Below are 25,826 nucleotides of genomic sequence, written 5' to 3'. Positions count from 1 at the left end.
TTTTCCCTTGCACTGGGCCTGTCCCGCCAGGACTTCCTGGAAAGCCATCCTTCTGCTTCTAGCACTACTTACATTCCCGCACCAGGTCTAGCCTCCACAATCATTCCATGCCTGGGATCCTGGACAATGCATCACCTCTGGAAGAACTTAAAACCCACTCCATGCCTTTCACAGCAACCTGCCCTCTCACAAGCCCCCCATTCCCACAGACATGCACTTGATATGACAGATTACATTACCATTATCCAACTCCTCTGATCAATGGTGCTCACCCTTATCTTTCACTGCCTTATCAAGCTTCACTACAAGCTTCCTATTGGACTGTCAGCACCTCAGACTCAAATGGGCTTAGAACAAATCCATCTTCTCTTATTACAAACAGTACCACCATTCTTTCAGTTACACAAAACTGATTCCTCGGTCAACTTTAATTTACTCCTTTCCTCCCTGTATGGTCAATCTTCGAGTCCCCCAGATGCCTTCTCCTTGTAGTCAAACTCCATTTACCCCGACCTCCTCCATATTTCACTCGATTTAGTTTGCTCTTCTGTCTCCTCGATCATAAACCAACCCCTCCTTCTCTACTAGCTTCTCTCCTTCAGCTTATAAATAAGCTCAAATATCACTCCTTTTAAGCTCCCCTTGAGTCTCTTCCCCATCCCCCCTAGACTGAGCAATCCCCCTGTTTCCACAGCACTTCAGCACCGTTCCATCATTAAGCGCATCATGTTATCACAATTTACATGTCTGACTGCCCACTAGTGAGGGCTGTTGGAAGCAGAGATTCCAGCTTTTTCCACTTTAAAACTCTGAAGTATAATAAATTTCAATACACGTTTACTAAGTGGATAAATTCTCCCTGTATTCCATTCTTTCTATTCTCACTGTCCTTATTCTGTCCCTCCTCGTCTCATACTAGACTTTCAAAAGGGTCTTTTCAATTGGCCTTGAGCTATCCCCTCCAACTCATCAGAAAACTACATCCAGCACACATCCTAACACAATAATTTCATAATATCAATTCCAACATTTAAAACACACACACACAAAACACACACACAAAAAGAAAACCAAAAAAAAGATCTCCAATGCTTCCCACTGCTCATGGCAAGCCTTGTCAGCAGGGTGATCATTAGAAATTAAGAGATCTGGAAGACCAGGTAGTTGGGATTTCACTTCACAGCTTTCCAAGATTACTAACAAAAGGAGAACTCTGCCAGCAGTGCTGTACTCTCCTCCAGGCTGTTCAGGGCCTCCCATCTCAAGAATATCTATTAGTATGTATACTGTGTTTGCATACGTTCACATACCTACACAGACACACATACCACACACACAAAGCCTTAACGATTTTAGTCAGAATGAGCCCCACTGTGCCATTCACCAGCCCTATCCCTTAGAGAATGACTGGGGTCTTACAGGGAGTGACAAATGCCTCATTAAGATGTTAAAAACTCTTGCACCATAAAATGTAAAACTGAACATTTTTAGCTGGGATTTCTAGACCCTCCATGATTCAGCCCCAACCTACCTGGCCAGGATTTCCTCACATGCATGTCTCACACATGTACAGCCTCTGTGCTAGTCCATTCAGTACAGTCCCTCCCCCACACACTCCCCAGCCTTTCCTGCCTCTACCTTTCTCTGGTACCGCTTCCCAGATCTTACTTGCTTACTCATCCATAATACCACTCCTAGCTTGAAGCATCTTCCAATGACTCAGTGATCTCTCCTTCCCTTTAACTCCCCTGGTACCTGGAGCCCATCTCATTTATTCGGCAGTTACCACTAGCTGCTAAAGTTACAACTTTTGAAATGGAAGATTTTGACCAGAATCTCCCAGTAGTACTAAAATATCTCCACAGTCAAGTGATGCATACTGATGACCAAATGTAGCATGAGGAGTTAACGCTAAGGCTAAATGTGCTTGAAAGGAAGAGGGAAGTGAATGGGCAGCCAGGGGTAGAGTCAAAGGTGAGAATAACAACAGAGTGAGAGCCTTCATAGGAGTACAGAGTTGATTCTAGTACTTTCCTCTGTATCCGTTAGCATGCCATCCAGGAACAGTAAGACTCAGTGAAAACAGGAAGAGACTAAGATGGCCCTTGCAGTTTCCAGGAACTACGATAATTTTTTGAAAAGTCGAAAAGGTAGTTGATGTGACCTATACAAGACCCTAGCCTGGAAATAGTTAACGTTTGTGGGGCTGGGACAGGGTGGCCAGTAAGTGATTATTCTATTGGGTCGCTACACGTGCTTTTAAAAATGCTTTTAAATGAACACATTTAATTAAAAGGAAAAAATAAAGAGGGTGTAACTCGCTAGAAGCGTTGTGTTAACCTGGGTTTGGTTTCTCTGTGCTGTCTGAACTGAGCGATAGATGGAAGACTTGACCACAGAGTTACAGTCACCCTGATTACTTTATAGTTAGAACTCTCTAAACACACTCCACGACTCAATAGGGAGGCAAACCCAGGGGAAACACAAGAGAAGTCAACTGGGCTGAGAGACTGATAGACTCCCACTGCATCTTTGCTTCTTTTGTGTTACAGACTTTGTCTTTTAATAAGTCCTGACACATCCATGAGTGTCAGGCCAGTGATACTTCTTTTTTGGTCCCAGTTAATCATGTGTCAGGAGTTAGAAGGTAGTTTCACGTAGTATCACTGTCCTCATAAATACAAACACACACACAAACGCATAGGCAGTATCTCATTGGTTGCATGATGCATATTATTTCACAGTTTAACATTGCTCAAATTGAGAGGGGTCTTATACATGATGCCATATTAGAACTGATGAAACAGGGTACATTTCCTCTAAACTTGACTATAAGAACTTAAAGGCACAGGGGCACAACAGATTCAAACACTGACTGAAATGAACATTAGTGAGCTAAGCCAATCCACCTCCTTTCATAAGACACACACACACAGTCAGAAGGAAAAATAAACCTAGAATCCAAATCTCCTGATTCCCAGTTATTGCTCTTATGTTCTATAAGCCCCTTAGCAAAAAATATTGATGAACTGATTCAATGTTACATGTAAACAAGAGGAAATCAGGGAAGGTTTTGAGATGAGGAAGACAGGAAGAAAACAATTCAATATACTATAAGCATTGCAAGAGCAAGGACAAAGTCCATTTTGCTTATTATGATATTCTGAGTGCCCAGCACAGTGCCTTGCAGATAGTAGGTATTTTATAAGTGAATTTCTGGATGAATGTTCTGAGATGAAAAATCTGGCTGTTGAACTTAAGGTAATTAGCAGGCGGTAGCTGTAGTACACAGCAGTGTAGTCAGAGGACCATGCCATCAGAACCTCCTGGATGCCTGTTAAAAATGAAGATATCTAGGCTCTTCACAGGCTAGATGAATTAGAATTTCTGGGTTGGGGCCCCAGGAATCTGGACTTTTAAGGAGCAATCCATGGTGATCCTCAGGTAAGTTTGAGAACCAGAGTGTAAGAGAAAATAATGACCTGCACTGGAGGCAATGGAAAGAAAGGAGAAAACATCACAGAAAATAAAAATTTAAATCTAAAGAACATTGGTCTTTAGAGAAAGAAGAGACAGAACTTGGGCGATGGGAGGAAAAACAAGGGAAAGATAGTTATAAGCTAATGTAAGAACCATTTAAATATAAATGTACAAACATTAAAGAATCAGGAACTCTGAGTAGCCCTGGGATGAAGGATTAATTCCGTCAGTGCGCAAGAGGCCAGGAGTACCGTATGAGGCATCATTCGGATAATTAAATAATTAACACACATAGGATTACAATTCCTCTTGGGGAAACCAATAATGAACAAGAAACACCTTATGTAGTTTCACAAATGACTCTTCAAATATCTACAGACAAAGACAGATCTGAACTAACTATGGGGAAAAGTGAAAAGTATCTTGCTACAGTCAGCTAAAACTTATGGAAGAGAGTTGGAGGTAGCAAATTCATTCATGCTACTCAAATAAACCAGACATGGGAAGACGAACTTTTAAAATTATCAAGGTGGGGAAAGAGGAGGAAAAGAAAAATGCTGCTAAAAACGGAGTGGGGTATGGAATTATTGAAGACTAAACTAGCTCGGAAACTGAACTGATTCTTTTTAATTTGTCTTTGACAAGAAAAGTGAAGAAGACATATTTGTATAATTAAAGAGAATGAAGACTTTGCAGAAATAGCGACTGACAAAAAGCAGATGGGGAACACTTGACAAAACTGAACTCATAACAATCAGTAGGCCCGGATGATGGGAAACTAAGCCTCTTAAGGGAATTCACTTACACGCTTGAGAAGTCATTTACAATCATTATGGAAATACCACAGAAAAATGGTGAAACAGAAGATGTGAAGGGGGGAAAAATTAGATAATGAAATATCTATCAATCTTAAAATGGTTACAAAGAGACATTATGGAAAATGTTAGTGGGAAATGAGTCACAGGTATGAAATGTAAAGAATACAGTCAGTCACCGTGTAAACTCTTGTATGGTGACAGACTGGGACTAGACTTGTCCTGGTGAGCATTCTGGAATGTATAGGAGTATCAAATCAGTATGTTGTGTAACAGGAACTAACACAGTTTTGGAGGTCAATTATACTTCAAAAACAAACTCATAGAAAAAGGGATCAGATTTGTGGTTACCAGAGGCAGGGGGTTGGGGGGAGGGGGAACTGCATGAAGGTGGTCAAAAGGCACAAACTGCCCGATATAAGATAAAGAAGTACTAGGGATGTAATGTACAACAAGATAAATACAATTAACACTGCTCTATGTTATACGTGAAAGTCGTTAGGAGAGTATAAATCGTAAGAGTTATCAACACAAGGAAAAAAATTTTTTTCTATTTTTTTAATTTTGTATCTATATGAGATGATGGATGTTCACTCAATTTACTGTGACAATTTCATAATGTATGTAAGTGAAACCATTAAGCTGCACACCTTAAACTTACACAGTGCTGTCTTTCAATTATACGTCAATAAAACTGAAAATAGGGGGCTTCCCTGGTGGCACAGTGGTTGAGAGTCTGCCTGCTAATGCAGGGGACATGGGTTCGAACCCTGGTCTGGGAGGATCCCACATGCCGCGGAGCAACTAAGCCTATGAGCCACAACTACTGAGCCTGCGCATCTGGAGCCTGTGCTCTGCAACAAGAGAGGCCGCGATAGTGAGAGGCCTGTGCACTGCGATGAAGAGTGGCCCCCGCATGCCACAACTAGAGAAAGCCCTCACACAGAAATGAAGACCCAACACAGTCCAAAATAAATAAGTAAATAAATTAATTAATTTTTAAAAAATCAGAGAGAACATTTTCCAGCTGTGGTCAGAGGAAGTCCTGACTACTGAATAAAAAAAAAAAAAAACTGAAAATAAATAGAGAGAAAGAGAAAGAGAGAGAGAAAGAGAGAGAGAGAGAGAGAGAAAGGAAGGAAGGAAGGAAGGAAGGAAGGAAAAAGAAAGAAGGAAGGAAGGAAGGAAGGAAAGGAAAGGAAGGAAAGGAAAAGAGAGAGAGAGAAAGAAAAAGTGAGTGGTAAAATCAGTGACCTTAGGGCCTGAACCAAGATGGCAGAGTAGAAGGACGTGCTCTCACTCCCTCTTGTGAGAACACCAGAATCACAGCTAGTTTCTGGACAATCATCGAAAGGAAGACCCTGGAACTCACCAAAAATGATACCCCATATCCAAAGGCAAAGGAGAAGCCACAATGAGACTGCAGGAGGGGCACAATCACACTAAAATCAAATCCCATAACTGCTGGATGGGTAACTCACAGACTGGAGGACACTTATACCACAGAAGTCCACCCACTGGAGTGAAGTTTCTGAGCCCCACATCAGGCTTCCCAACCTGGGGGTCCGGCAACAGGAGGAGGAATTCCAAGATAATCAGACTTTGAAGGCTAGTGGGATTTGATTGCAGGACTTCGACAGGACTAGGGAAAACAAAGACTCCACACTTGGAAGGCACACAAGTAGTGTGTGCATCGAGGTCCAGGAAAAGGAGCAGTGACCCCAGGGGAGACTGAACCAGACCCACCTGCTAGTGTTGGAGGGTCTCCTGCAGAGGCAGGGGTGGCTGTGGTTCACCATGGGGACAAGAACACAGGCAGCAGAAGTTCTGGGAAGTACACGTTGGCGAGAGCAATCCCAGAGTCTGTCATTAGCCCCACCAAAGAGCCAAGGTAGACTCCAGTGTTGGGATGCCTCAGGCCAAACAACCAACAGGGAGGGAACCAAGCCCCACCCATCAGCAGTCAAGCAGATTAAAGTTTTACTGAGCTCTGCCCACCAGAGAAACAGTCAGCTCTACCCACCACCAGTCCCTCCAATCAGGAAACTTGCACAAGCCTCTGAGATAGCCTCATCCACCAGAGGGCAGACAGCAGAAGAAGAAATACAATCCTGCAGCCTGTGGAACAAAATCCACATTCACAGAAAGGTAGACAAGATGAAAAGGCAGAGGGCTATGTCCCAGATGAAAGAACAAGATAAAACCCCAGGAAAACAACTAAATGGAGATACGACACCTTCCAGAAAAAGAATTCAGAATAATGATAGCGAAGATGATCCAGGACCTTGGAAAAAGTATGGAGGCAAAGATAGAGAAGATGCAAGAAATCTTTAACAAAGACCTACAACAATTACAGAACAAACAAACAGAGATGAACAATACAATAACTGAAATGAAAACTACACTAGAATGAATCAATAGCAGAATAACTGAGGCAAAAGAACGGATAAGTGACCTGGAAGACAGAATGGTGGAATTCACTATTGGAGAAAAGAATAAAGAAAAAAGAATGAAAAGAAATGAAGACAGGCTAAGAGACCACTGGGACAACATTAAATGCAACAACATTTGCGTTATAGAGGTCCCAGAAGGAGAAGAGAGAGAGAAAAGACCCAAGAAAATATGTGAAGAAATTATATTTGAAAACTTCCCTAATATGGGAAAGGAAATAGCCACCCAAGTCCAGGAAGTGCAGTGAGTCCGATACAGGATAAACCCAAGGAGAAACACACCGAGACACACGGTAATCAATTTGGCAGAAATTAAAGACAAAGAAAAATTATTGAAAGCAACAAGGGAAAAACGACAAATAACATACAAGGGAGCTCCCATAAGGTTAACAGCTGATTTCTCAGCAGAAACACTACAAGCCAGAAGGGAGTGGCATGATATACTTAAAGTGATGAAAGGGAAGAACCAACAACCAAGATTACTCTACCTGGCCAGGATCTCATTCAGATTTGATGGAGAAATCAACAGCTTTACAGACAACCAAAAGCTGAGAGAATTCACCACCACCAAACCAGCTCTACAACAACTGCTAAAGGAACTTCTCTAAGTGGGAAACACAAGAGAAGAAAAGGACCTACAAAAACAAACCCAAAACAATTAACAAAATGGTCATAGGAACATACATATCGATAATTACCTTAAACGTGAATAGATTAAACGCTCCAACCAAAAGACACAGGCTTGCTGAATGGATACAAAAACAAGACCCATCTATATGTTGTCTACAAGAGACCCACTTCAGACCTAGATACAGACTGAAAGTGAGGGGATAGAAAAAGATATTCCATGCAAATGGAAATCAAAAGAAAGCTGGAATAGCAATACTCATATCAGATAAAATAGACTTTAAAATAAAGAATGTTACAAGAGACAAGGAAGGACACTATATAATGATCAAGGGATCAATCCAAGAAGAAGATATAACAATTATATATGCACTCAACATAGGAGCACTTCAATACATAATGAAACTGCTAACAGCTCTAAAAGAGGAAATCGACAGTAACACAATAATAGTGGGGGACTTTAACACCTCACTTACACCAATGGACAGATCATCCAAAATGAAAATAAATAAGGAAACAGAAGCTTTCAATGACACAATAGACCAGATAGATTTAAACGATATTTATAAGACATTCCATCCAAAAACAGCAGATTACACTTTCTTCTCAAGTGTGCACAGAACATTCTCCAGGATAGATCACATCTTGGGTCACAAATCAAGCCTCAGTAAATTTAAGAAAATTGAAATCATATCAAGTATCTTTTCAGACCACAATGCTATGAGATTAAAAATGAATTACAGGGGAAAAAACGTAAAATACACAAACACATGGAGGCTAAACAATACGTTACTAAATAACCAAGACATCACTGAAGAAATCAAAGAGGAAATCAAAAAATACTGAGAGACAAATGACGATGAAAACACAATGATCCAAAACCTATGGAATGCAGGAAAAGCAGTTCTAAGAGGGAAGTTTACAGCTATACAAGCCTACCTCAAGAAACAAGAAAAATCTCAAATAAACAATCTAACCTTACACCTAAAGGAACTAGAGAAAGAAGAACAAACAAAACCCAAAGTTAGAAGGAAAGAAATCATAAAGATCAGAGCAGAAATAAATGAAATAGAAACAAAGAAAACAATAGCAAAGATCAATAAAACTAAAAGCTGGTTCTTTGAGCAGATAAACAAAATTGATAAACCATTAGCCAGACTCATCAAGACAAAGGTGAGAGGACTCAAATCAATAAAATTAGAAATGAAAAAGGAGAAGTTATAACAGACACTGCAGAAATACAAAGCAACTCTATGCCAATAAAATGGACAACCTGGAAGAAATGGACAAATTCTTAGAAAGGTAGAACCTTCCAAGACTGAACAGGGAAGAAATAGAAAATATGAACACACCAATCACAAGTAATAAAATTCAAGCTGTGATTAAAAACCTTCCAACAAGCAAAAGTCCAGGACCAGATGGCTTCACAGGTGAATTCTATCAAACATTTAGAAAAGAGCTAACACCCATCCTTCTCAAACTCTTCCAAAAAATTGCAGAGGAAGGAACACTCCCAACTCATTCTATGAGGCCACGACCACCTTAATACCAAAACTAGACAAGGACACTACAAAAAAAGAAAATTACAGACCAATATCACTGATGAATATAGATGCAAAAATCCTCAACAAAATACCAGCAAACAGAATCCAACGTCACATTAAAAGGATCACACACCATGATCAAGTGGGATTTATCCCAGAGATGCAAGGATTCTTCAATATACTCAAATCAATCAATGTGATACACTGTATTAACAAACTGAAGAATAAAAACCATATGATCATCTCAATAGATACAGAAAAGGCTTTCGACAAAATTCAACACCCATTTATGACAAAAACTCTCCAGAACGTGGACAGAGAGGGAACCTACCTCAATGTAATAAAGGCCATATATGACAAACCCACAGCAAACATCATTCTCAGTGTTGAAAAACTGAAAGCATTTCCTCTAAGATCAGGAACAAGACAAGGATGTCCACTCTTGTCACTATTATTCAACATAGTTTTGGAAGTCCTAACCATGGCAATCAGAGAAGAAAAAGACATAAAAGGAATACAAATTGGAAAAGAAGAAGTAAAACTGTCACTCTTTGCAAATGACATGATACTATACATAGAGAATCCTAAAGATACCACCAGAAAACTACTAGAGCTAATCAATGAATTTACTAAAGTTTCAGGATACAAAATTAATGCACAGAGATCTCTTGCATTCCTATACATTAATGATAAAAAATCTGAAACAGAAATTAAGGAAACACTCCCATTTACCACTGCAACAAAAAGAATAAAATACCTAGGAATAAACCTACCTAGGGAGACAAAAGACCTGTGTGCAGAAAACTATAAGACACTGATGAAAGAAATTAAAGATGATACCAACAGATGGAGAGATATACCATGTTCTTGGATTGGAAGAATCAATATTGTGAAAATGACTATACTACCCAAAGCAATCTACAGATTCAATATAATCCCTATCAAATTACCAATGGCATTTTTTACGGAACTAGAACAAAAAATCTTAAAATTTGTATGGAGACACAAAAACCCCGAATAGCCAAAGCAGTCTTGAGGGAAAAAAATGGAGCTGGAGGAATCAGACTCCCTGACTTCAGACTATAATACAAAGCTGCAGTAATCAAGACAATATGGTACTGGCAGAAAAAGAGAAACATAGATTAATGGAACAATGTAGAAAGCCCAGAGATGAACCCACGCACCTATGGTCAACTAATCTACGACAAAGGAGGGAAGGATATACTAATGGAGAAAAGACAGTCTCTTCAATAAGTGGTGCTGGGAAAACTGGACAGCAACAGGTAAAACAATGAAATTAGAACACTCCCTAACACCATACACACAAAAAAAACTCAAAATGGATTAGAGACCTAAATGTAAGACCGGACACTATAAAACTCTTTGAGGAATACATAGGAAGAACACTCTTTCACATAAATCACAGCAAGATTTTTTGATCAAAGCTTTTGCAAAGCAAAGGAACCATAAATAAGACAAAAAGACAGTCCTCAGAATGGAAGAAAATATTTGCAAACAAATCAACGGACAAAGGATTAATCTCAAAATATATACACAGCTCATGCAGCTCAATATTAAAGAAACAAACAACCCAATCCAAAACGGGCAGAAGACCTAAATAGACATTTCTCCAAAGAAAACATACAGATGGCCAAGAGGCACATGAAAAGCTGCTCAACATCACTAATTATTAGAGAAATGCAAATCAAAACTACAATGAGGTATCACCTTACAACAGTTAGAATGGGCATCATCAGAAAATCTACAAACAACAAATGCTGGAGAGGGTGTGGAGAAAAGGGAACCCTCTTGCACTGTTGGTGGGAATGTAAATTGATACAGTCACTATGGAGAACAGTATGGAGGTTCCTTAAAAAACTAAAAATAGAATTACCATATGATCCAGCAATCCCACTACTGGGCATATACCTAGAGAAAACCATAATTCAGAAAGACACATGCACCCCAATGTTCATTGCAGCACTATTTACAATAGCCAGGTCATGGAAGCAACCTAAATGCCCATCGACAGACAAATGGATAAAGAAGATGTGGTACATATATACAATGGAATATTACTCAGCCATAAAAAGGAACGAAATTGGGTCATTTGTTGAGACGTGGATGGATCTAGAGAGTGTCATACAGAGTGAAGGAAGTCAGAAAGAGAAAAACAAATATCGTATATTAACGCATATATGTGGAACCTAGAAAAATGGTACAGATGCACCAGTTTGCAGGGCAGAAATAGAGACAAAGATGTAGAGAACAAACGTATGGACACCAAGGGGGGAAAGTCGCTGGGGGGTAGGGGTGCTGGTGTGATGAACTGGGTGATTAGGATTGACACGTATACCCTGATGTGTATAAAACTGATGACTAATAAGAACCTGCTGCATTAAAAAAAAAAAATCAGTGACCTTTTCTCGCATACAGATTGTGAGCTCCTTGAGGCCAGAGACACTCTTCATCACTATCCAACATTAGTACCAAGTTTGCGGCAAACAGCAAGTGACCACCAGATAGTTGAACATGCGTACATTCAAAGAGCTAGAAAGTGAATGCTACGAAACTTTTCCATTTCTTCTGAGCAGAAAATTGTACCACAGAGAAAGGTTATAGCTCATTTTTCTCTCACGCATGAAATAATAAAAAAGGTAAAATACTTGAACATCTGGTGGGTAATTAAATCATCAACCATAATCAGAATAAAAACGTAAAAACTCTAGGAACATAAATATAGTAGATCTGAGAAACACAAAATGAAAGCCAGAAAAGGACAACGGATACCATAAATTTGAGCGAACATTCTCAGTACTTTCTTTAAAAAGAAATCCTCTAATGTATTTGGAGGACATGCTAAGTTTAAAGAGAAATCAAATATAAACAGAAATCCTAAAAACTACCTTTATTATGATCATTATATAATTTAATGATTCATGGGAGCTCCTCACACACACATTCCAACACAACCCCCAGCCACTTATTAATTTATCTTCAATTTACAGACAGGACAGACAGGCAAATTTACATAGAGGCATATGCTTTCAGTAGGTTGACACTAAATTCAAAAGAAGAGATCTCAAGTATAAACATAAGCCAGAAGAACTACCTGCTGCATCTCCTACAAGCTAAATTAAAAGGGGAGGGAGACTTCATTGTGGGGTCGCTTTTTGTGTACAGCACAGTGCATTCCATGTCATACACGTTAATAACTACACACATTAAACAGAACTGAAAGCCACTGAACTCACATACAAAGGCTGTTTACTTCACAGGTCAGTCCTAGTCTTCTTATCAGGTTGCTAAAACTGACCTCTACAGCCTTAGTAAAGAAGGATTAGGCCAGTAGACTATCTCATAAGGTTGGAATGATACTAGGCTTTTTATTTTTTTAATTGGCCACACTGCCTTCTCTCAGGAAAAAAAAAGACAAAGAAGAGATAAAGGAAAAGGGTACTGGTCTTGATTATGGGGAAAGTGTGTTTCATCATTTATGAGTCTTAATGCCACATGAGGAGTAAAGGAGAATGACTCAAAGGTAATAATACCATTTATATGCGTAACAGTAGCGCTGGCCTAAAGAGGACAGTTAGAGTCAAATTCGGGATCTTCTCATCAGAAGGCCAAACTCAGGATGGATAGATGGGCAAGTACAGACATGCCAGTTGAGAGAGTTAAAAGGACAAGGAAGGCCCAGACCACTCTAGGTTTGACCAGTTCATATCCAGTTTGTATGGATGCAAAAAAAAAAAAAAATTTCAAAAACAATCAAGCTGATATGAGAGCACCATCCTCTTAAAACAAGTGTCAAGAATAAACTGTCTCCTTTTAACAACACATGAAAACACGCTGCTTAAGCTAATTCAAACACTTATCCTACCCTTAGGAATAAAAGATCAACAAGAACAAATTAAGACATAGTTTCCGTACCTTGGCTATTGTGAATAACGTGGCAACCTAACTGTCCATCAATGGATGAATGGATAAGGAAAATGTGGCATGTATGTGTATATATCACCTGTTTTAAGTATCATTTTTTTAACAGATCTTTATTGGAGTACAATTGCTTCACAATACTGTGTTAGTTTCTGTTGTACAACAAAGTGAATCAGCCATATGCATACACATGTCCCCATATCCCCTCCCTCTTGAGCCTCCCTATCCCATGCCTCTAGGTCATTGCAAAGCACCGAGCTGATCTCCCTGTGCTATGCTGCTGCTTCCCACTAGCTAACTGTTTTACATTTGGTAGTGTATATATGTCGATGCTGCTCTCACTTCGCCCCAGCTTCCCCTCCCCCCACCCCAGATCCTCAAGTGCATTCTCTACGTCTATGTCTTTGTTCCTGCCCTGCCACTAGGTTCATCAGTACCTTTTTTTTAGATTCCATATATATGCGTTAGCATACGGTATTTATTTTTCTCTTTCTGACTTACTTCATTCACTCTGTATGACAGACTCTAGGTCCATCTACCTCACTACAAATAATTCAATTTTGTTTCTTTTTATGGCTGAGTAATATTCCATTGTATATATGTGCCACATCTTCTTTATCCATTCATCTGTCGATGGACATTTAGGTTGCTTCCATGTCGGCTACTGTACATAGTGCTGCAATGAACACAGGGGTACACGTTTCTTTTTGAATTATGGTTTTCTCAGGGTATATATCCAGTAGTGGGATTGCTGGGTCATATGGTAGTTCTATTTTTTAATTTTTTAAGGAACCTCCATACTGTTCTCCATAGTGGTTGTATCAATTTACATTCCCACCAACAGTGCAGGAGGGTTCCTTTTTCACCACATCCTTTCCAGCATTTATTATTTGCAGATTTTTTGATGATGGCCATTCTGACCAGTGTGAAGTGATGCCACTGTTAGCCTAATAATACCTAATTTATCTGGCAACCTAGACCACTGAGAACTTAATAGGAAAGAAAAAGGGACGTATCCACAGCCAAAACATACCTATGTTACAAAAATCGAAGTTACGAACTCAACCACTTGATGCCAGAGAGTGCTGTTTGCTTATTCTACACACAATTCTAACCACCTTGCTTCCTGCCTTTGCAGTTTATACCACAGTAGTTGCGCAACTCAGAAGGCAAGAGAAGCCTGTCTGAGACACGATACACAGCTAGATATGATAACCTACAATCACACAGCAAGGGAAAAAAGGACACATGGCATGAAAAGCAGACAAGGAGATAGAAAGACATGGAAGTCGGGGTCTGATTCAAAGTGGGGGCAACACCGCACCTGACTCCAAAGGCGATAAGGTGACCACTGACACACCACAACAGAGTCAACAAGGGGCAGGTCTGCAGAGTTCAAACAAAGCATCACTTAACCAGGTTCAAAATCATGGCCTTCAATCATCAAGAAAAGTCCCAATGTGTTCAGGATTTTGTGACAAAAGGGACTGAAGGAGTTCAGAGCACGTCACAGCAAAATATGCCACTCTGGCAATATTAACTTCTTTTGAGTCAAAGGCATTTAAATAACAGCAAATATAAGAAAAACACTTGGATCTTCCTTCTTTTTCTTAAAAGAGATGAAATTCCTATATGAAAGATGTCCTCTCTATACCAGAAGCAAAGTAGCATTCTTATCATGAAGGACGAGAAGTTGAGACGCAAGGGATTCTATACAAACAGACCGTGTTAAAATAATTCTTATCGGGAATTCCCTGGCTGTCCAGTGGTTAGGACTCAGCACTTTCACTGCTGGGGCCTGGGTTTGATCCCTGGTCAGGGCTATAAGATCCCATAAGCCGTGCAGCGCGGCCGGGGGAAAAAAAAATTCTTATCTTCCTTTGGCCTCCTCACATAGTTGAGTCATTTTTCCATAATGGCCTCTCTTTGTTCAACCTAATATTAGAAAGCAAATAGGTTTTGCCAAGTCTATGAGTCTTCATTTCCTTATGAGGGTTCCCTTATTGCATAAAACCAATTTTAAACAAATTTGGATGTTTTTCTCCTATTAATCTGTCTCTGTCAGTTTAATGTTCAGACCCAGCCAGGGACCCTAAAGGAAAGGAAAACTTTTCCCTCCCCTACAGACCCAATCTGAGAAATGTATTATACAAAATTTTCTGTTTAAAAATGTTGGGCTTCCCTGGTGGCGCAGTGGTTGAGAGTCCGCCTGCCGATGCAGGGGACGCGGGTTCGTGCCCCGGTCCGGGAAGATCCCACATGCCGCGGAGCGGCTGGGCCCGTGAGCCATGGCCGCTGAGTCTGCGCGTCCGGAGCCTGTGCTCCGCAATGGGAGAGGCCACAACAGTGAGAGGCCCGTGTGCCGCCAAAAAAAAAAAAAAAAAAAAAAAAACAAAAAATTAAAATACAACCTTTGGTGCTTTAAAGGGATGAGATTTTGTTTTCCGAAAAATTAAGCTACACTGAAAATCAGATTCCTAAACAGTGCTAAATAAATTGGGCATTACCAATGTTCTTTTTAAAGAAAATATGATTCAGTAGTTAGGAGTTTACTTACAATATAAAGGAATCAGTCTTCATCAGAACAAAGATAGCCATTTAAGCAGAAAAAGAATAAGGATAAAGCTTTAATTGCAGAAACAAAGAGCCATATGGATCTGTCTATTATGACAGCAGAATCCTGAGGTCTGTGAAAAGGCACCTCATTTCAGTCCTGGCACACAAGCCTTAAAAAATGGTTAAACAAGCTCAAAGCATCTTTGAAGCAACATCAATGGTGCATTGGGTTTCCGGTTTTTTCTTCACTGAATTAAAAGTTAATAAATGTTCCAGGCAGTTCCTCTGCCTTCCTTAATCCACAACCCCAGCCAAACTCTAGGAAATAAAAGCAGCCGGAACCATCACTTACAGTCTAGAGGGTTTGCAAAATGACATGGTGGGGGAGCTTTGAAGTTTGTAATAATAGAAAGAGAAATATACCATGAATGCCAGAGGGGGGAGCTCAGAGCAAAGGGAAAGATCATGTTTATAATAGGCAAGAAAGGGAAATTCTGAAAACCTTCTGAGCTTTTTACACAATATCCTTTTTTCTCTTTTTTTCAGTGTTCTCTTTTGAAGGATGAGTTCCAATACCCTTTGAAATAAACAATCTTTTTCCCCCCATTTTTTTTCTAGGTAGAGGGAAAATAAATAAAAGTACTGCTGAGGGTAATGGGTTTAAACAATGGGCAGGTGTCTGAAACTCTGCTTTAGGGAAGTCTTCTGCACATAGCCTGCCCGCTCTAATCAGTTTTGTTTGCAAATGAACCTACACAGTAGGATTGACATCTAATGGTCCTGGAGGCACAGTGAAAGAATTAGCCCAATACCATTATTTTAAAGAGGTGTTAGGCCTCCTCCAGGTTCCTTTATATGTTTACTTCTAAAGACAAAATGGAATTTTAATAGGCTCTTTCCATAATTAAAGAGACTATCTTTGTGTATTCACTGCCCTTTTAACCACTAAGGAAATACCAAGAAGAAAGGAGCCACCGGCCATTATCTTTTCCTAGAAACAGCTTCCAAGTATAGACAGGTTTGCATAGACAACCAGGGTCAACCAGCGCCCTTCTTCTAGATCTGAATTTTCAGCATTCCTTTTAACCGAGGTTTTAATCCTGAACAGAGACAAAAATGGCATTAAAATAGGTACAATCAAACAATAAAGCGTTCTGATTCTACAGGGAAAGTTAAGGCTCCCAAATCAGTGCCCAAAGAAAATCTTTAAAAGAAATCAGCATCTCTTTGTATCTGTTAGCTACTGCCACAATAATACTGAGTAACAAACCACCTCAAAACTTAGTAAGCTTGCTCACATATATGCTGGTTATCTGGGATTCAGCAAAAGACCTAGTCCAAATGCACAAGCACAGTTCAAGCCTTTGCTAGTGGTATATCTGTGAACGTTGCACTGCCCATGGTAAGCCACATGTCTAACCCCAATATCAACGATAGCAGGAAGCATATTGCTCTCATAGAGGCAGGGCTGCTTGGTGGTGGAGCGGGCTGGGAATGAATACTTGCTGAACAATAATCCAATCTACCATATCCTCAGATTCAGGTCGCTAGACATTTTTTTTGTTTACCCACACCTGGTATCCTGCTGTTAATGGAATACAAAGGTGTTGTCACTTACACCATCTAGGTAAACGAGACCTTATTTTATAAGCTTAGCATTTAGAGGACTATTAGAAAGTAAAAACTAAACATGAAAAAAACACTTTAAAATTGGGATTATATTGTATGAGTATAAATGGACATGATTAAAAGCTTTATTAGCACCTCAGTAATCTGTTGACTAATAAATTGTCCACCTTACATCAGCATCAACTATCTTTTATGCAGTACTAACTTTGCATAGAAATAGCCTGCTAGGCAGCAAAAAAACAAAGCAAAGAGAAGGCAGAAAAGATTTCCAACTTTGATAACTTAAGTAGTAGTGGCGGTATTGACAGGAACTGGCAGAGAATGGAAAGCACTTGATGGATTTACAGCAGCTATGAACAAGTCTTTACAGGAAACAACATGAGAAGATAATTTTTAAAGGCTCCGATTATCCACATACATTTAAGAGTTAACTTGTCAACCACCTAACCAGTTAAATCCTACTGGAAACAAGATGTGGGGTGGAGACAGCTGGGGTAGGAGGGTGTGCATGCATGTGCTATATGTATATATGTACACCTATGTATGCATATAGCAAAACTTTATTAAAGTGATCCAAGGAACCCCGGGTTCAGATTCCACTGACAACTACTGAATGCCTACTATGTGTTCCACAGAGTATCTCAACAAATACAAATCTACGTTGTAAGGAATTATTATTATCCACATTTTACAAATGAGAAGTTAGCCTTGGTGAAGTTCTGTGATTTAAAGATTGCACAACTAGTTAGCCAGAGAACCAAAATTTGAATATAAATCTTCTAAATAAAAGCCTGGGTCTTTTTGCCTACCACCCCATGCTAATACAAAAAAAAAAAAGAAATCCTTTATTTCTTACCTTAGCAAGAAGGAAAATTCTTTTATATTTTCTTACCCTTAACTCCGAATAGTACAGGGATGTAGTAGATCAGAAATACAATTAGGCCCTTAATAGCCTTACGACCCTCCCTATGATATGTCCCACAGATTTGGACAAATATGACCAAAATTCATAATAACCTACTAAACCTGACACCAGGTATCAATCAGCTGTGAAAAGTTTCAAAAAGGGGTTAATCTCAATACCTTCAAATAATGTCTTGATATTCTGTTTCCTGGAATGAGTTGTAACTAAAGTAATTGAACCAACTGTTTCCCATAAGGCCTTATAAAATAAAGGCTTTGTCAAAGGAGGTGTAATATATATTTTTTGCTTTCAAAGGCCCTAGATTTCTACCTACAGCCTACAGCCCTTGCACAGTGCTTCTCGACTTCATTATGGGTCCAGTCTATAAACCTATCCATCAGGGCACACAATCCCACTTAACATGCAAATGTGGCTCCAAGAGCATTTCCTCCAGTACAGGCTAATCTACGCTTACGGACGCTAAGCTACACTTAATTTATACGTATATTACTCTGGAAGAGCAGAGTATGGAGGAAAGACTGATAAAATGGATTCTTCCATCCACAAGGGTGATTAAGAAAGAAAGGAATACTAGTAAATAGATTGCAAATCTGCAGTAACTTGTCTCACTTCCAGATAATTAGTTGTGAAGTTTTAAGGCAAGTGACCCACAAGGGAGGGGACAAATTTATTGTCTTACACAATCTAATAATCCTGGCAGCTAAGAAAGTTATCTATTTATTGATGGGCAACTGTAATTTATCTTCCCTAGGTAAAATGCAGTTATTTAAATGTTTCTCTCCTTTTATGAATGCTGGCCTCAGCAGCAAACATGTAAATGACTTCACAAGAACAAAAAACACTCACTAAACGTCAATAAACCCCCAAAGCAAAGCTGTAAAACTGTCAGAAAATGCTGTACCAGGTCAGCAGTGGACCAGCAAACTCAGGAAGAATTGTGAATTCAAGACAATTGTGATGGTAAGATACCAGGATTTATACCATTTACCATGGCGAAGAAAGTATTCTAGCCATTGCTCTGCCGTTAAGACTGTGACCTTTCGGAAGTCACCTGACTTCTCTGAGCACCATTTTTCTCATTAAAACACAGAGGTATTTGAAAAGATTCATTCATTCAGAAACATATACTGAGCACCTAGTATTTTATAGCACTGACCTCAGAGGAGTGGATACAGCAGCGAGCAAAATGCCTGACCTCAGCGACCTTCTATTTCAGTGGGAAGATGAATCCATTAGAATCCCTCGAGCCCTAAAATTCTATTACCTTTCAAAACTTCAGGTAATAACTCATTCCAGTAAACATGATGTCCAGAAGGGCAGGAAACAAAGCACAGATAAGTTTTTGTTTTTTTTTTAAATAAATTTATTTATTTATTTTTGGCTGCGTTGGGTCTTCCTTGCTGCGTGCAGGCTTTCTCTAGTTGCAGCGAGCAGGGGCTACTCTTCGTTGTGGTGCGTGGGCTTCTCATTGCAGTGGCTTCTCCTGTTGCGGTGCATGGGCTCTAGGCGTGCGGGCTCAGTAGTTGTGGCTCACAGGCTCTAGAGAGCAGGCTCAGTAGCTGTGGCGCACAGGCTTAGTTACTCCACGGCATGTGGGATCTCCCCGGACCAGGGCTCAAACCCGTGTCCTCTGCATTGGCAGGTGGATTATTAACCACTGTGCCACCAGGGAAGTCCCGATAAACTTATTTTTAACAGTATGTCAATTAATTTCAAATAACATAACCAATATAGTGGGAATATAAAATTGTGCAGCCAACTGGAAAACAGTTCGGCAGTTCCTCAAAAAGTTAAAAATAGACTTGCCATATGACCCAAAACTTCCAGTCCTAGGTATACTGAAATTGTAAATATATCTTCATGCAAAACCATGTACACGAATGTCCACAGCAGCATTATTCATAACAGCTAAAAAGTGGAAACAACCTAGATGTCCATCAACCAATGAACGGAAAAATCAAACGACCATACAACGAGTTACTATTAGGCAATCAAAAGGTATGAAGTGTTGATACATGATATAACAGGCATAAACCTTGTAAACACGACACTAAGTGAAAGAAGTCAGCCACAAAAGATCACGTATCATACCACTCCATTCATATGAAATGTCCAAAATTGATGAATCCATAGAGGCGGAAAGTAGACAAAAGCTGAGGAGAAGGAAGAATGGGAATGACTACTAATGGTGGGTTACTGCCAATGACCAAGTTCCCTTTGGGGATGATGAACAATGTTCTGAAATTAGGTATCGATAACAGATACACAACCTTATAAGTATACTAAAAATTACTGAATTTACACTTCAAAATGATGAATTGTACGGGATGTGAAATATACCTCAATTTTGTAATCTGGAAATTTTTTTTAATTATGGAAAACATATCGGGCTCAATATCTAATAAAATCATTTACCTTAGCAAAACTTGGAAAATGGCCTATTGAAATAGAAAGTAGAAGATTTGCTTTAAAAATACTGACTGAAATATTTTAAGTATTCAGATTATGATTTCAAAGTAAATTTTACACTTGGTCATTATTTTAGGTCCAAGGCCAAAACACTGTTAAAGTAGATTAAAAGACATGAAAAGTCATGTTTCTATCAATTCTTTCTCTAATATTCTAAGACTCCATTGTTCCAGTACCCTTGCACCAACTAAATCAATATACTCTTTCTTTCTCCTTCATCACTGTTTTTCTTAATCCATATTATTAATTACTGCAATCCCCATTCCCAAGTCGTCTCTGTCTTGGTTCATACTTTCCCTGCCTCTTCAGACTTTCCAAGGCATCAATAGTTCTACCATCCCCCTTAATCAGCTTTTGACTCATATCAAGTCAGGGTTCTCAGATATACACATCTGTGTAACATTCATAAGGTAACTTTTGGTTAGTGAAGAGGAGGAAAACACAAAAATTAAGAAGATATTCACTGTAAGCAATTTTATCAAAATTAACTTTAAATCCTGGTATAACCCAATTCAGAACTAAATATACACAACAAGCACCAATAAAATGGTTGTGGAGTAACAAGAAAACACACTTACGTAGAATGTAGCTGAAGGAACCTGGAAGTTATGTTAAACAAGTCTTAAAGCCACAACTATTAAATCAGTTTCCTGATTTATAATTTCCACAGCAGCAAATTTCTGAACATTAAGTTTATGCATACTTAGGCAAACCTACAGAAGCTTCAGGGATTTTTAGAAGAACCGTATGAGTGCCTACATAATAAATATAAAATATTAGCACAGAGTGAGCACCATTTGTTCTGAGTTCCTTCTTCCCAAGGTATGTACTCCAGTTCGTGGCACAGGCTATGGCTGCTTGGAATAACAAATGGCATTTAGATGTCAATGAAGAACAAAGTCAAGGGTGAAGGACATGCTAGTAATTCTCTGAGAAGTCCCAGAGGGAGAAACTCCCTAAAGCTCAGTTTGGTTGGCCCTGACCAGAAACTCACCTGCGGCTGAGAAATTTACATTCTACTACACAAGACTACAGAAGGGATAGCTGCTCCTCACATCAGACCAAGGAATTAAAATTGGAAATTTTTAAATTAGGACATTCTCTATGCAGAGGTTTAATAATCCGTAGACATACAAATCACTGTCAAGTATGATCCAGCAATTCTGAGTACTGCATTTTAAACTTCCATTAGGCTGGAGCACTTTCACCAAGATCCTATCAGTCATAAGTTGAGAAGTTAAATACCCTATTTCTCAAACTCTTGAAAGCATCACAGACTGAAAGCAAATAATCTGCAAACACAAGGTGGTTAAGTCTCTCATCCTTTTCTGTAATAAGGAAATCGATTCTCTCCTCAAAATCTACCAACTGATTTTTCTCTTTCTTTTAATCAGGATTATTAAAGGTAGTATAATTTCTCTACCCGGGAATCTCAATCTGAAAGGAAGAAAAGCCGAACAGTGGATCCCCACGGTGTGTATGTGTGTACTGCCCTCACCCCTCACCCACCAGAAACACAGTAAGAAAATATTTGGCCACCAGCCTTTTGAACCCTAAGCTCTATCATGGCAATCGATGGAGAGGACTGGCCAAGAGAGTCCCCTAAGGCAAGATTCTAATTTCCAGAGTTCAGTGGTTCAACCTTCCTACACCACCCCCATGTTCTCCTGCACCCTAACCCACATGTAACCACTAGATGGCAAAATGAGGTTGAAGAGTAACCGACACAAACTAATCCCAGATACAAAATGCTGTTTTCACTTTTGATTAGATGTTAAAATTCCTTCTCCCGCAAAAATTAAAGCAAAAGTCCATTGCCACTCTACTTCCTGTTTTGTGAACAGCAGGTGATTAACCACAATGTTTTGCATGCTGTAAGATAATAGTTTCCAATTATGTCAAAATGTCAGGGCTGTTGATGAAAATGCATAGAGGTGAGCAAAATGCCTGGGACTTAGCATACAGAGAGTAAACAAAATAGTAACACAGTAGGGGGGAGACTCATCCTATTGAGGGAGGCATTCCATGGATAAGCCTAGCCTGGAAAGTTGGCTAGAAAAACAATTACTCCTTTTCCCAACCAAAATGTTCCTTGGCTTATGAGGTATCCAATACACAATCCAAGTTCATGACCCACAAGAAATGATTATCTTGAAAGAATGAAAGAACTCCCCTCATCACCTCCGATGTACCTCAAGGAACACGCACAGACAGGAGCACGGGGAGGCACAGGGGGATGCAGGGAGTTCTCTGGAGTGTGTGGAACACCAGGCAGAATCTAGAGCCATCTTTTCAAAACAAACCCAACCACTCGTTAGCAGAAACGGCAGAGACCCACACCATGGACCACACTGTCAATATGAACTGCTCAGTTCCCTGTGTTGCTTTAAGAGAGGAAACTTCTGAAGTTTACCAAGAAGCTGACATCAAAAATGTTCATGAAAGTCAATCTGGACTGAATGACATGAGTGCAATAATTCAATTCAATAATGAGAACCTCTATACTACATAAGGAAGCTGGTGATGGCAGCCACTTGTTTAAGGCAGGAAAGAAACAGAAATAATTAACAGTTCTTTCTTCACCATGTGTACACAGATACTGTCTTTAGAATTGCCTTTGGCAAGGCAATAATAGCAAGTCAAAGTAACGGTTTCCACAATTTCTGTAAAGTATTTCTGAAAGAAAGGCAAAGGGAACCACGTATTTTTCGTTTTCCACAGGAAAAGTAGCAGAAAATTGAGCCATGTAAATAAATTTACCATAAACATCCAAACAGATACTATTATTATCCCACACTTCATAAGCAACAGTTATTTGCATGTAATTAATTTGCTTACTTCTGGTGCCTCAGACAATGTAATATGCTTATCAGCTTCGTTTCTAAACAATAAGAGTTTAACTCTTCCTTTTATATTTATAAGGAAATATTTATCTTGCTCTTTCCTTGACAGATTCAGAGCCGTCTGCAGGCGTAACGCACAGAACTGCTTCTGTGGCGGTTACAGACATAACCCCCAACTGGGGTATGATGTCACCAACTTTAAAGTATACGTGGATTTAACCAAGGTTGAATTCAGTTAACAACTCTACTATCCGGGCAGGCATGTTGACCAGTGATATATTCTGTGTGAAAAGCGTTACGAGAAACAGAAAAAACATGTAAGGGAAAGGGGCAGGGGAGGGGCACAATCAACACTAAATCCAACTACTAAATCCTGTCCTCCAGGGAAAGGACAACTCCCTACCAATGTCCCCCAATCCTCTGCAGCTTTCATGGCTGCTCAGCTCACTATCTTCAAAGCCTTTCTCCCTAGAGACCCATAACTAGAATCTATGGAGCACGTTCCCCTCCCCCAAAGGGTACCATGACAGTGTGTTGCCCCACTCCTGAGCTCTGGCCTTGGAAAAACATCATTGCTTCCTACACCGGAACTGCTGCCACCACTGACTTAGTTTGCAGCTGTGAGAACTCCCCTAACCTTGTCTGTGCATTGGCCAACCTAGTTACTAGAAGCTTCGTTCCCCAAGAATTTTGGTAGTCATTTGCCACGTCATGGATTCAAGATGATAAATGTCCCACCTATTGATCCCTCCCTTATTCTTCTCTTTTCTTGTTTTAAGGTTAGCTTCTCTCTGACAGAAGATAAGAAATGAGTCAAGTTGATCACATTTTTTATGGAGCATTGACTGACTATATTCATAGTGCTAAACCTTACATCAAATATACAATATCCTAAGAGCCAAAAAATGATGTTACTTATAATATTTCTGGCATATCTCTGTATGAGTAATACTTGTAAAGTGCAGGGTTATGCAAATAAATAATAAATATCCATTCATTCAATAATGACTAAGTGCCTACTATGCCCAAGGACAGTGCTAGGTACGAGGTACATAGTGAAAATAAGGTAACCACATGGTTCTCATTTTCAATGAACTTAATATCGAGCAGAGAAGAAACTGACAAATGTATACAAATGTGTACACATGTACACACATGTATGAGTGCACATGCATGTGTGCACATACACACACAATTTCAAAATGAGCAAATGATGTAAAGGTAGGATAAAGAGTGCTATAATATAAGAAAACTACGGATGGCTTATCTAAGACAAGAAAAAAAGATAAGATAGAATATCTAAGCCAGTATTAGTTTTTACCTGTGGTTCCACTCCTCTGTATTATGAAGTCTCCAGAACAACTTTAGAATTAATCTCTAGAAGAATTCTCACTTTAAAGAAAACTATTTAGCTCCTCCTTGGGTTATTCCATTTGTTCTATTACTTTCCCTAATGATATTTTCAAAATAAGACTAATTAGTTCCTTTTCTTTGAAAAATGTAAGCATTTCCCACAATTTCTTTAGTAAGATAAAGCTTCACGTATTTCTCTAAAATTGTTTCTAACTACAGATTTTTTTTTCTATCATTATAAGGAATAAGATTCCTAGTTTTTTTTTTAATTGCTCCTAAGTCCCCAAGGGACTTTCCACCAATGAACACTTTAATCATCTTTCTCTAAGTTGAATGTCATTCTGAACTGGGTCATTTTGAAGAACTGCATAAGCCAGTAAACATACAACCTATATAACCTCCATGTTAAGAAAACGCGGTTCTAAAATCAGCCCAATGCAGTTTAACTATAATTTCATTGGCTTCCATCTAATTTAAGCACCATTTTATTATGCAATACTAGCTATAGGCAACACAGAACTCTTATATTGGGTAACCTTTATATTATGCAATGCAAGCTGTATAAGTACCCTTTTTATTACATAATGTAAGCTATAGGGAACACAGAGTTCTTATATTAAGTATCTTTTTTTAGTATATAACACAAACTATATAAGCACCCTTTTATACACAATGCAAACTATAGAGAACACAGAACCTCTAAGACCAACCTGAAATATGGAAATATTCAAATCACCCCAGGTAAGGGTGACTTAGTTATCTCAGGAGAGCAAATAACTTCACCAAGTTGTTTTTGACCTCAGAGCTGAGCTTCTGTTTTGACTTGCTTTCAGTTTTGCATACATCATTGTAATTCCTGCCACCTACTTTAATAAAGAAAGGCATACGTGGCCCGACTCCCTGGCCTGCTTACAGGGCTCAGAGGCACAGGCAAAAACGATAAGTCCAGAAGCATGAGTCAGGACCTTAGCTTCAGTCAGCTACTTCCAAAAAAAATGAAATTTTTAAATGGCCTTAAGTAAGGCTATCAAGCAAAAGATAAACATCACCTCATGTAAGTTACACATAGTACTTATTTCTTACTTCTGCCTAATATTATAGGTGGTCATTTACATGTCCATCTCCATCAGTAAATTAAAAACTGACTGAAGGCAACGATCATATTTCTTCATCTCACAGCTCTAAGGTATCCTGAA

At 39.2% G+C, this 25,826-nt stretch overlaps 1 protein-coding gene across 1 annotated transcript in view; it reads right to left on the bottom strand.

Moving 5' to 3' along the window:
• Positions 1-25,826, bottom strand: part of EXOC4 (exocyst complex component 4) — an 814,897-nt gene that overhangs the window by 611,723 nt on the left and 177,348 nt on the right. The gene's annotated exons all lie outside the window — the stretch shown is intronic.

The sequence above is a fragment of the Delphinus delphis genome, chromosome 9, assembly GCF_949987515.2.
Source record: "Delphinus delphis chromosome 9, mDelDel1.2, whole genome shotgun sequence".
Classification (NCBI taxonomy): Eukaryota; Metazoa; Chordata; class Mammalia; order Artiodactyla; family Delphinidae; genus Delphinus; species Delphinus delphis.
The sequence above is the reverse complement of the archived record's forward strand: the minus strand, read 5'-3'. Positions and strand labels throughout refer to the sequence as shown.